Below are 12096 nucleotides of genomic sequence, written 5' to 3' on the forward strand. Positions count from 1 at the left end.
CTGACCTCTTGCCAACACACACCACAAAAACTGGTGGCCTCACCAAACCGTCTGCCTCTTAGCCGGGAGCACCAACCACATGCGCACTCTCTAGAATCCGTCATCAGCACCTTCTGTCGTCCCATCATCAGGCGTACTCAATGTATTGATCATGTCAGATCTCTTTTGTTGTCGATGCCACCACGATGCCAGACAACGCTACCCTTCTGCACACGCTCATCACACGGTGTCCAGCACCGAGACCTCGATGCACCATGACGTACAGAATCACTATTGATGCCATAGATGTCACGCCGCTCCACCTGGCCACTGCACGAGAAGTATGCGGGGACCTGCGCCCAGCCACCGAAACCCCAACACTTGTCCCTCCAGCCGATGTATGGCTCCCAAGATGATGCCCCCATGGGGGTCACAACTCAGGAACTTCACCATCATCCGATTTGGAAAGCCCAAATCTAGGGTTTCCCCAGAGTACACAGGGACTGAGACTCGCCTCACAATGCCTCAAGCGAGGTAACAACGCCCATGGGCGCCACCGTCAACAGTTCCGTCCGAGGCCGAAACGAGCTATCGCTGGCATACTCGCATCCACCACCGGCTGGACCACCGGATCGATGTTCACTGTCAACCGCCACACACCACAGGAACGACCCCTCCGCCGAGAGACCACACACGTCCGGAGCCGCAGCGATGCCACCGCCGCCCTTGCGGGATGAACCGACGACCGTAGAAGAAGCCAGCTAGCTGTGCAACCGACACCGGACCGCGAACGTGCCAGATGGGGACACCCACGTGAAGCACCACCACAGCCGCGTCCTGAAACCACGGCGGTGGAAGGCCCCGCCACCGCCATCATCCCCTGCTTGGGCTTTGCCCCACGGCGCTCTGGCAGCGGCGATGATAGGGCGGCGACGGCCGAAGCGCTAGATAGCCTCTGGGGCCAGGAGCCTGTTAGCTGTTGCCTCATCTCTTGAAAATCAAGGTGTTGCCTTTCTTATGAAATTTATACTTCTTCTTAGATCCTTTGGTATCTCAAAGAAACCAACAATCAAATCACTACACCCTTTCCTGAATCTTTTATATCTAAATAGCTAGCCTACACTATTAGATTTCTCCTCATATGCATGTTCACATCATCTCAATTTTTGATAGTCATCCGGTCGAAATTGTGTGACACCTCAAGTCATGCATATACATATAAATTAAAATTTTACATTAATATATTCATGCAAATCATGCCACCTCATCAAGTCATGCATGTCTTTTTTTTGGGAAGGGGGAGGGGAGAGGGGATCAGATCATGCATGTAGTCACAAGTTAAATTTTTAGCATTGCTTTTATATGGCCATGGACGGTATATGTGAACTTTTCTATTCCACAAAACCTTTTTAATTCATGCACATTTTGCAAATTCGTGTTTTTTCAAATTCATGAACATTTTTGAAATTTGTGAATATTTTCCAAATCGGGGAACATTTTTAATCTAGAATATTTTTAGAGTTCCATGAACATTTTTTATTTCACTATTTTTTCCTGAAAACAAACGGTAGCCTGTTTTCTTCCTTGAGCGAGAAGTCGTTTACTCGTTGGGGTCAATATTATGCTCATCTGCATTATACTCCCTGTTATAGCCAATTTGCCTTTACTATTTGCAAGGCCACTTTGTCAGAATGCACATACCTGCTATAGCCAATTTGCCTTTTCTGGTATTCGCAAGGAAGTTTGACTGAAAAAGGGGATCTCCTTCAGATAGAAGCTACTTTAGTTTGGAAGAAAGGCAAGTTATTTTGTCTCACTGTATCACAGATTTTATTTGCACCTTCAACATAAAAGGATGTGGAAAATACTTTCATTGGTAAAATGTACTCCGCAATGGATGAAAGCAGAGCAAATTATGTGAAGAACATCTATAATAACTATATTTCCCCGGATTTAGTTATTGGTCGTCGTACGCGGCGGCTGAATGATCTTGGAAGGATATGCTAGGTCATGAGCCGTCTGATCTATTATACTCACCGTACGAGCACTCTTCCCCTCTTCTTTGTGTCCCTCATTGCAACAAGACCTTTGTTGCAATTGCAACACGACCCTTGTTGTAGAAGCATCTCCGGCTTGCGGTCGTTAACATCATCATTGCAATGGGACTCTTGTTGCAAAAAGCATCTCCGGCTGTCAGCAGTGTCTGTCACCATCGCAACAAGACCCCTCTTGCAATTGCAACAAGTCCCTTCCCTAACCTTTGTGCCTTCCCTGTAGATCATAAGTGTCATCGACTCGATCAACTACTTCCCGGAGACCCCGCCGTCATGCTCGTCTTCTCTGGTGACGCCGCCGCCCTCTGCCACCTCGGCTGTGTCAACATCATGTGGTTCACCTGCATTAGCGGCAACAGGTGTCGTGCTCGTAGCAGTTGGGGTGGGTGGTAGCACTTGCAACACCACAACGTGCGCTCCAAGGCTACACTATGCTAAGGCGGCGATGGCCTTGATCATCGGTGCTGCGGGCGGTAGCTCTTGCAGCTTCAAGTGGAGCTGGATTGGACGTGCGAGAGGGAGGAAGGATTTGGAATAGAAAGGAAACAACTGAGGAGGAACATGATGGATATCGTTTGGAGAAAATACGTGTGGAGTAACATATTTGGTTGGGGTAAGGTGGAGAGAGGGAGCGGTGTTGCGTCTATAATAGATGAGTAAAGCTAGACACACGGTTTTTTTTGACGAAACACTGGCGGAGCAGCTTTTCTTTTCAATTATAGGAAGGAGGGTGTTACAGGTATTGTGGCCTACGCAAGTGCCAGGCCGAGAATAAGAACAAAGCCAACAACATGCATCACAACAACTATACATCAGTGCCCAAGTCAGTCCGGCTCACGTGGTCTATCTAGAATCCGCTGAATCCTGTGACGCCCAGCCTGGTTCCATAGCATCCATCATCGAGTTAAACACTCCACTAACAGTGGACACCTTGTTTTGGAAAATCCGAGCGTTCCTCTCGCGCCAAGTGAACCACCAGATGGCCACCGCAAGACCACCCCAGCCCCTTGAGTTGGGCAGATTAATGCTCACCACGTTGGACTCCCACCAGTCACACACACACACACACACACACACACACACACACACACACACACACACACACACACGGGGGTTTCACATGGTGGTTAGGATTAAAATGAGGCGGTTCCACCAATGAAATTCCGTCGCCCCGTGAAAGTCCGTCGCGAGCGCCCGGGTGTGTAGTATTATCGACAAGGGAAACGTTTGTGACCGGCGGACCGACCGAAGCTTGGGCCGGTCGCGCGCGAGTCGCACGATTGCCCAGATCCATCGTCCCCTGTTGGTTCCCAACGTGGCCACGTCATACAAGGCCGGTCCCACCCACATCTCTTCCTCTGTTCAGATCTCTCTCGACCACTCGTTCAGATCCCATCCCCCTCTCTCTCCTTCCTCCAGACGCGCTGCTCTCCTCTCTGCCTCCCCTGCCGCGAATGTATCCTTCTACGCTGCCGGTGAGCTTTTGCCAGCCCTTTTCCTCCGTTTTGTTTTCCAGATCAGAGAAAGGTGTTTGCAAAGGGAGGCCATGGGTTTCTTCCAACCCGGGGAAGCCATGGCCGTGCATCCCCTTGGCGAGGTCATACATTTCTGCAATCGGCAAGGACTAGAGGTGATGGCCACTGGTGCTGAAGCTGCAACTGGCTTTGCGATTTGCTTCAACCGGCACAGGGAAAGCTATAACCGGCGCCCGGGTTTGCTACAACCAGGCGACGACGAGCATTGGTGGAGACGATGGCACACTTTTTTGCTGTAACGGATAACGGAAAAGCTACCACTAGCACCTGGTTTTGCTACAACCAGGAGGCGATGAAGTGTCGTCGGTGATGACATGCTGCAAATTTGTTGCAAACTGCAGTGGGAAAGCTACCACCAGCGATCAATTTTGCTGCAATTGGCGTGTGGTGGTGCAAGCGGCGTGCGATGGTGTGACGAGCGGCGACATGGGGTGACCACGACGACCAGGATTGCTACAACCGGTACGCTTTTTTGCTACCACCGCGGTGATCGCGTGCTGCATCGAGGAGCAGCGACCTGGCGGCGGATGCTGGAACCGACATGATTCATGGTGAAACTGGCGCGCGGATGCTACAACTGTCGAGGAAAAAGCTTCAACCTCAGTGGGAAAAGCACCGTCAGGGACAGAAGCTACTTTCTAGCGGGGGACGAATTGGAGCTGCGAATGGGGGCGGCGGGGCGCCACATGGCAGGAGGGTGCGCTGGCGTGGCCCAGAGCGTGCGTGCTGGTGGTGCCGACTGTTAGCAGTCCTCTCCACTCCCCCATGTACTGCATGCATCTACCCACGATCCCATGCACGTACTAGCGCTACGCGCTCTCTCTCCTGTACTGGCACTCCGCGCCCCTGTTGTACTGGCGCCCTGCGCCTATATATTCTTGGCAATGGCAATGGCAGCACTCAAGGTGCTTTGCTCTCCCTCTCCACCGATCCACATGGTATCAGACGCTGATATTCTCCTTCGTCGCTGAACCACTCTTCCGCTGCCTCTCCGACTCCAGAACCGCCATGGCATCCCCCACTCCCCCACATCCCCCCAGCTCCTCCCCGGCACCGGCCCTGGAACCGGCGGCGCCCCGCGCACACCTGCCACGCCGGTCTCCTCCTCCTCCACCCAGACACTGCTGACGCCGTCTGCGCTCACTCGCGGGCGCTCTTCCTGCCGGACCCGACCGCGTCATCCTCCACGGGTGTTCGCGACCTTTCCCCCTCGCCGGTGTCTTCATCAACCAGCAGGTCCCGCTCGTCCTCGGCCTCAACCCGCCCAACTTCTCCCAGTGCGCACTCTGTTTGAGGTCACCTTCCAGAAGTACGCCGTCCTCGACCACATCTCCGGCACGCCTCGCCCCACTGATCCGGTGTGGCTGCAAGACGACGCACACCTCGTTTCATGGCTCTACAACCGCATCAGCCCAGAGGTGTTCGGCCTCGTCCACCAGCGCGGCGCCACCGCCGGTGAGGTCTGGGCCGCCATCTACAGCCTCTTTCTGGAGAACCGCGAGCATCAGGTGGTGTTCCAGGCCACCGAGTTCAGGCGGATCGAGCAGGGGTCCTCATCGATCCTCACCTACTTCGCCCGGCTCAAGGAATGCGCCGATCGCCTCGTCGACCTCGGCTCTCCTGCCGATGATCGTGATCAGGTGCTCAACATGATTCGTGGCCTTCACCCCCGTTTTCGTTATGCCGTGCCCATCCTCACCATGCAGAGCCCCTTCCCATCCCTCCTTCGCTGTCGTGCTTTCCTCCTCCTCGAGGAGGGCCGGCAGTCCGCCGACCACAACACGGAGACCGCGCTCCACGTCGGGCGCACACCGAGCAACCACAACGGCGGGGGCAGGGTGGTGGCGGCGCCAACTCCTGCAACTCGGGCTGTGGAGGGCGCTACAAAGGAAAAGGCAAGGGCAACTACTCGGCGGGGGATCCTCCTCGCACTCGGCGGGGCTCCGCCCCTCATCCAGGCGGCGCGGCTCCTCCTCGCCCATCTGCTCCGGCGCCCGCGCCCTGGACTGGCATGGTCCATGCATGGCCAATGCCATGGCGTCCACACGCCCCTGGTGCGGGCATCCTTGGGCCCCCCCGGTGGCGCGTCCCCCTTCGCTGGTGTGGCCGCGCATTACGGCCCCAACGCGTCCCCGCCACCCCCATCCATGCCGGCACATTGGACAGCTGGAGCGGTGCCGCCGCACCTGCTGTATGGTGCCCTCGCTGGTGGAGCGCCCAACTCCAACGCGCCTGCTTGGGACCAGAGCGCCCTGGTACAGGCGCTCAACGCCATGACTCTTCAGCAGCAACAACCGCAGCTGCCTGGCTCCGACTGGTACATGGATACCGGCGCAACCACACACATGGCGTCGTCCCTCGGTATGCTCTCCTCCTCTGCTCCCTGTTCTTCTACCTCCATAGTAGTTGGCGACGGATCCTTGCTCCCCGCCACGCACATTGGCCACGCCACCATTCCTACAGCCCAATCACCCCTTTCTCTGCAACACATTCTAGTCTCCCCACACATTATCAAAAACCTTCTGTCCGTCAAAGCCCTCGCTCGCCACAACCCTCTTAATGTCGAGTTTGATGACATTGGTTTTTCTGTTAAGGACCGAAGAACGAAGAAGGTGATCCTCCGATGTAACTCCGACGACGACGAGCTCTACCCCATGTCCACCATGTCGCCACCGAGCCGCACCCACCATGCCCTGACTGCCGTCTCCCGTGATCTATGGCATCAACGCCTTGGGCATCTAGGCGCTGATGCTTTGGACCATACTGTCAAGAGCTCGTCGCTGGATCATGTAGCTAGCCCCAGCACGTTTGCCAAGCGTGTCAACTAGGCAAAAGTGTTCGTCTACCATTTAGCACTTCCGAACATGTGTCGTATTTTCCTTTCCAGCTTGTACATTGTGATGTGTGGACATCTCCCGTACTCAGTATATCTGGTTATCAGTATTACCTTGTTCTACTTGATGATTACAGTCACTTTGTTTGGACGTTCCCGCTTCGCCACAAGTCGGATGTGCTACCCACTCTACGCGCTTTCACTGCATTCATCCACAACCACTTTCGCCTATCCATGCTCACTATCCAAACCGATAATGGCAAGGAGTTCGACAATCATGCATCGCGCCAATTCTTCTCCTCGCTAGGCATAGTGCTCCGCTTATCATGCCCCTACACGTCGCCGCAGAACGGACGTGCCGAGCGCATCCTTAGGACGCTCAATGACATCGCCAGATCACTCCTCATACACGCACATATGCCGTTCCCCTACTGGGCCAAAGCCCTCAATACCGCCACCTTCCTCCTCAACCGACGCCCATGCCGGCCGCGCCACAACCAAACACCTTTCTTCCTACTCTACGGTGTTCACCCACCTACACCACCCTGCGAGTCTTCGGGTGCCTGTGTTTTCCAAATCTAGCAGCCACTGCACCCCACAAACTCGAGCCTCGATCGGCCCCCTATGTATTCCTAGGGTACACCGCCGACCACACAGGTTACCGGTGTCTCAATCGTGCCACGGGCCGCGTCATCACATCTCGCCATGTCGTCTTCGATGAGCACCGCTTTCCCTTCCATGCCGAACAACCAAGCCCAACACCGGTTGCTGATCTCCTCGACGATCTACCTACACTACCCACACGACCCCGTTCCCGACCCTCACCAGCGCCCGCATCTACCCCGGTCGCCACCGTACCACGCATGTATCCCAACCCCCGTCCGACCGCACTACCACGCTAGCCCTAACACCCCAGACCACACCATGCCGGATGCCTTCCCGCCAGCCCAGTCATTACCAGTCCGCCACGGTCACCCCCTCGCCACCACAGGCGCCACGACGCCAACCCCCTCCTGCACCTACACACAAAATGCAGACAAGAGCTCAGGCTGGCAAATTCTTCTCGAATCCCAAGTATGAACAGCACCATGTTGCTACTGCACCATCCAACATCTCACCCATCCCAAAAACCGTGCGTGAGGCTATGCGAGATCCTTGTTGGCTTTCTGCTATGCAGGTAGAATACAGGCTCTCATGGAGAACCAGACGTGGCGCCTCGTCCCTCGACCCCGCGGCCAACGTCGTCACCGGCAAATGGCTCTTCCGCCACAAGCTCAAGTCCGATGGCTCGCTCGAACGCTACAAGGCACGTTGGGTGGTGCGCGGCTTCTCGCAGCGCCCCGGCGTCGACTTCGACGAGACATTCTCTCTGGTGGTCAAGGCGGCCACCATCCGCGTCGTGCTCACCATCGCCACCGCGCGCCAGTGGCCAGTGACCAGATGGACGTCAACAACGCGTTCCTCCACGGGCATCTCTCCGAGCAGTCTATCTGCCAGCAGCCGTCTGGCTTCGTCGACAGCAGTGCCGAATCGACCTGAGCACGTGTGTCTGCTGGACAAGTCCCTCTATGGGCTCAAGCAGGCGCCGCGGGCGTGGTTTTGTTGGTTCGCCGCATTCGTCCACAGCCTCGGCTTCAACCAGTTCGCGGGCGGATCCGTCGCTCTTCGTGCTCCATTCCGACGCGGCACTGCCTACCTCCTGTACGTCGACGACATTGCTCACTGCCTCAACGACGGCGCTTCTTCGCCACCTCCAGCAGCTCCTGTCGACCGAGTTCTCCATGAAAGACCTCGGCCTCTACACTACTTCCTCGGGATCGCCGTCACTCGCACCGCGGATGGCTTCTTCCTCCCCAGAGCAAGTACGCCGACGAACTGCTCGAGCGCGCCAACATGCAGGGATGCAAGCCGGCGCCCACCCGGTCGACACGCGCGCCAAGCTGTCTGCCCATGATGGTGCCCCCGTCTCTCGACGCTTCCGAGTACCGCAGCATCGTCGGCGCACTCCAGTACATGACCATGACGACCCCCGACATCGCCTACGCCGTCCAACAGTGCTGTCTGGTGATGCATGATCCCCGCGACGTCCACCGTGCACTGGCCAAACGCATCCCGCGTTACCTACGCGGCACACATCGCATGTGCTCCATCTCGGCACTCTGGCTCCCTCGACCTTGTCGCCTAATCCGACGCGGACTGGGCCGGCTGCCCAGACCGCGCCGATCGACGTCCGGCTACGCTGTGTACCTCGGCGACTCGCTTGTATCATGGTCGTCCAAACGACAGGCGACGGTGTCTCGCTCGAGCGCCGAGGCAGAATACCGCGCAGTTGCAAACGCGGTTGCCGAGAGCTGCTGGATCCGCAACTTCTTGGCGAGCTCGCTGTACCTCTACCTCGCGCCAGCATTATCTTCTGCGACAACATCTCGTCCGTCTACATGGCGGCCAACCGTCCACCATCGTCGGACCAAGCACATCGAGCTCGACATCCATTTTGTACGCGAGAAAGTGGCATTGGGTGAGCTGCGCGTTCTCCATGTGCCCACCTCCCACAGTTCGCCGACGTGCTCACCAAAGGTTGCCCACGGCGGCGTTCCAAGATTTCCGGTCCAGCTTGTGCGTCCGGCCGCCGGACGCTCAAACTGCGGCGGGGTGTTAGCAGTCCTCTCCACTCCCCCACGTACTGCATGCATCTACCCACGATCCCATGCACGTACTAGCGCTACCGCTCTCTCTCCTGTACTGGCACTCCGCGCCCTGTTGTACTGGCGCCCTGCGCCTATATATTCTTGGCAATGGCAATGGCAGCACTCAAGGTGCTTTGCTCTCCCTCTCCACGATCCACACCGACGAGGGCTGCTGGTGCTGGCGAGGAGTTGGTGGTGAGGGCGTGAGAACGATCTGAGAAAGAAGAGAGTTGACTCGGGGGGCGGGGATCTGGCGGCTAGCATTGTCCGATCGGAGGATGTTCCAGCGACCCGGCGAAGCATTGGGCCGGTCGACTGCGCAGATCACTTCCCTTAATAAACCCTTTGTTGCGCTCAGTAGGATTGCAACAAGACCCCAGTTGTAAAAGTTAAACTATGGATAGGGTTGGTGTGGGCCGTTCGATCAAAAGAAAATCAAAGGGCGAGGAGGCGGTCGAGGCGCGCACCTTGATCGTAGGGTGAGCGCTAGCGTTTCCTTTCTTCGATTCTTCTTCAAAGTGGCAAAGTTCGGACCCACGTATACGCGTGCAAATCCTTCTCCCCATCGGGACTCCTTGATGATTTACTCCTAGCTTTCTTCGGATTCTTTCTTCTTTTATATACTATAAGCCGCCTAGGTACGGTACGGTAACGTACGCGCGTGCAAATTCTTTTCTAGTTCATCAAGACGATCGAGTTAACTCAATTCCCCGTCTGTTCTCCACGCTGCCGGCCATGGCTAACAGCAGCTCGGCCTCACCGGAGATCACGTCGAGATGTGTCACGGCCAGGGAGACACCGGTACGCTCAATTTGGAGGTGACCCATTATCTGGGGCTCGATGGCATCGTGTCGGGCGAGTCCGTTACTTCGCCGTCTCGAAAGTCGGCGGCTACAGGTGGAAGATCTACTTCTACCCAGACGGGATCGAGACCACCTATCATGGCTATGCCTCAGCGTTTGTGCACTGTTACAGTGACACCAAAGCCACGGATGCGACGGCCAAGTTCACGCTGAGCATCCTAGAGAAAAGGAGCCAGGCAAACGTAGCCAGCTTCGATGCGGTGAAGCGCGTCTTCTCTCCGCGCGATTTCCAACTATGGGGCCACCACTATTTTCGTGGACAAGGCCAAGCTGGAATCGCTGTCGCAACTCGGGACGGCTGCTTCACCATACGGTGCGTCCTCACCGTCGTCACGGACACGGACGAGTCACCGCCTCTGCAGCTGCCCACAGTGCCCAGCCAACTCGAGAGCATGCTCGAGGAAGGGAGAGGCGCCGACGTCACGTTCCTCGTGGGTAGCCAGGAGTTCCGCGGGCACAGGTCCTTTCTGGCCGCGCGTCGCCGGTCTTGGGAGCTAGTTCTATGGCCCCATGGCGGAGAAGGACGACATGCCGCGCGTCAAGGTCATCGACGTTGAGCCGGACATCTTCCAGATGATGCTTCACTACATCTACAAAGACTCGCTGCCGCTGCCACCCGCCGACGACAAAGGAGGCTACAGCGTCGCGGCGATGCAGCACCTGATTGGTCGCGGCAGACATATACGGGCTGGAGAGGCTGAAGCTCAGTGTGAAGATGAGCTGTGCAAAATCATGGATGCCGCCACGTTATGAGCACGTACGCGCTGGCGAATATCAGCATCAACTGTAAACGACTCAAGGATGCGTGCGTAGGACTTTAGACGTCAAAAGAAGTGTTGGCCGCCATCCTCGAACCATGAGCGCTTCATGACACGTTGCGACCACTGCCATTGGAGGAGGATCATGAAAGGAAGAAGTTTCTCACAGCAGGAAATTCAAAAGGCTCGTACAAATAGATGTTGGTTTTCTTTTTTGCATAATGAACATTTTGAACCATAGCAAAGTGCCTCAACGTTTGTAAGCCGAAAATGTGAAGATGATGTACTAAAACCTTGATAGTATTTTTTTTTTCCGAAAACGGAGGCAAAGATTGCCTCATCTATTAATTAAGCAGAAGAGAATTGCCCAGTTAATTACGGAAAAACCGGCAAAAACCGAAACAACAAGCCAAGCATTCCCATAAACTGAAACACATAGGGCAAAGCCCACCCTAATCGACGACAAGTCGACTTGCGGCCAGACAACGCATCTCCGCTCTCACAGAGACTCAGAAGGACAAAACCAGACACAGCTGCGCCACGAAGATCACCGCCGAACGGCACCTACAGCCAGTGTTTACAAGATACTTGAAAAAGTGAAGATTTAACCAAAAGGCTTCGGCCCCTTTTATAAATAAACAACCAGCAAGCACAAAGTCAACAAAGTACCGCCGACCGAAACACACACACAAACATCACCGCATCAAGGTCCAACAGACACGCGCACAGACACCACATGGCGTCAGCTGTGGGCACAGCACAACCCCCACAAACACAACTAGGACGCACAACACACACACACGCGGCGACGAGGTAAAGGAAGATCTTAATCCGGCTCCGGTGGTGTGGGGGAAGCGGCGGAGCCATCCGGAGAGCCATCACGTGGCTGATGATGATGGAGGTGATTGGCGCTCTCTCTCCCTGGGGCGTCTAAGCGGCCGCCAAAGCTGCAAGTAACCAGACCATGAAACATAGCCGTCAGTAGCGCGACGAAGAGGGATACGCTCAAATCACAAGCTATTCCTAACAGTCCACAGTGCCCAGGCTAGCAGCGATGGTCAGCCACCTAATGTGGTGAGACGAGGGCGGTAATGCTGGAGTTCGGCGAAGAGAGCGGGAAGTTGTTGTGATCCCAGCTTTCACACCACATTTCGCGGAAACAGCTCCATAGGAACTGCGCGGACACGCAGTGAAGAAGATATAGTTCGAATCCTCTTCAGGCCCGCAGAGCGGGCAACACCCATCGCCAGGGCCATTGGTTTCAGGACCTCCACAAACGGATGAAAGGCAGCCGCCGCGATGCCACAAGAAAATCCTAATCTTCAAGGGGAGCAGATCTCCTAGATGGTGGTCAGAGCCTCGGGTCCTGGAGAGGGGGCGATAGCCT

General features: G+C 55.8%; 1 pseudogene; it reads left to right on the top strand.

Moving 5' to 3' along the window:
- The first annotated feature begins 9823 nt into the window (after positions 1-9823).
- Positions 9824-10704, top strand: LOC123039433 (BTB/POZ and MATH domain-containing protein 4-like; annotated as a pseudogene).
- Positions 10705-12096: the final 1392 nt, after the last annotated feature.

Source organism: Triticum aestivum, chromosome 2B (genome assembly GCF_018294505.1).
Source record: "Triticum aestivum cultivar Chinese Spring chromosome 2B, IWGSC CS RefSeq v2.1, whole genome shotgun sequence".
In the NCBI taxonomy this organism is placed as follows: Eukaryota; Viridiplantae; Streptophyta; class Magnoliopsida; order Poales; family Poaceae; genus Triticum; species Triticum aestivum.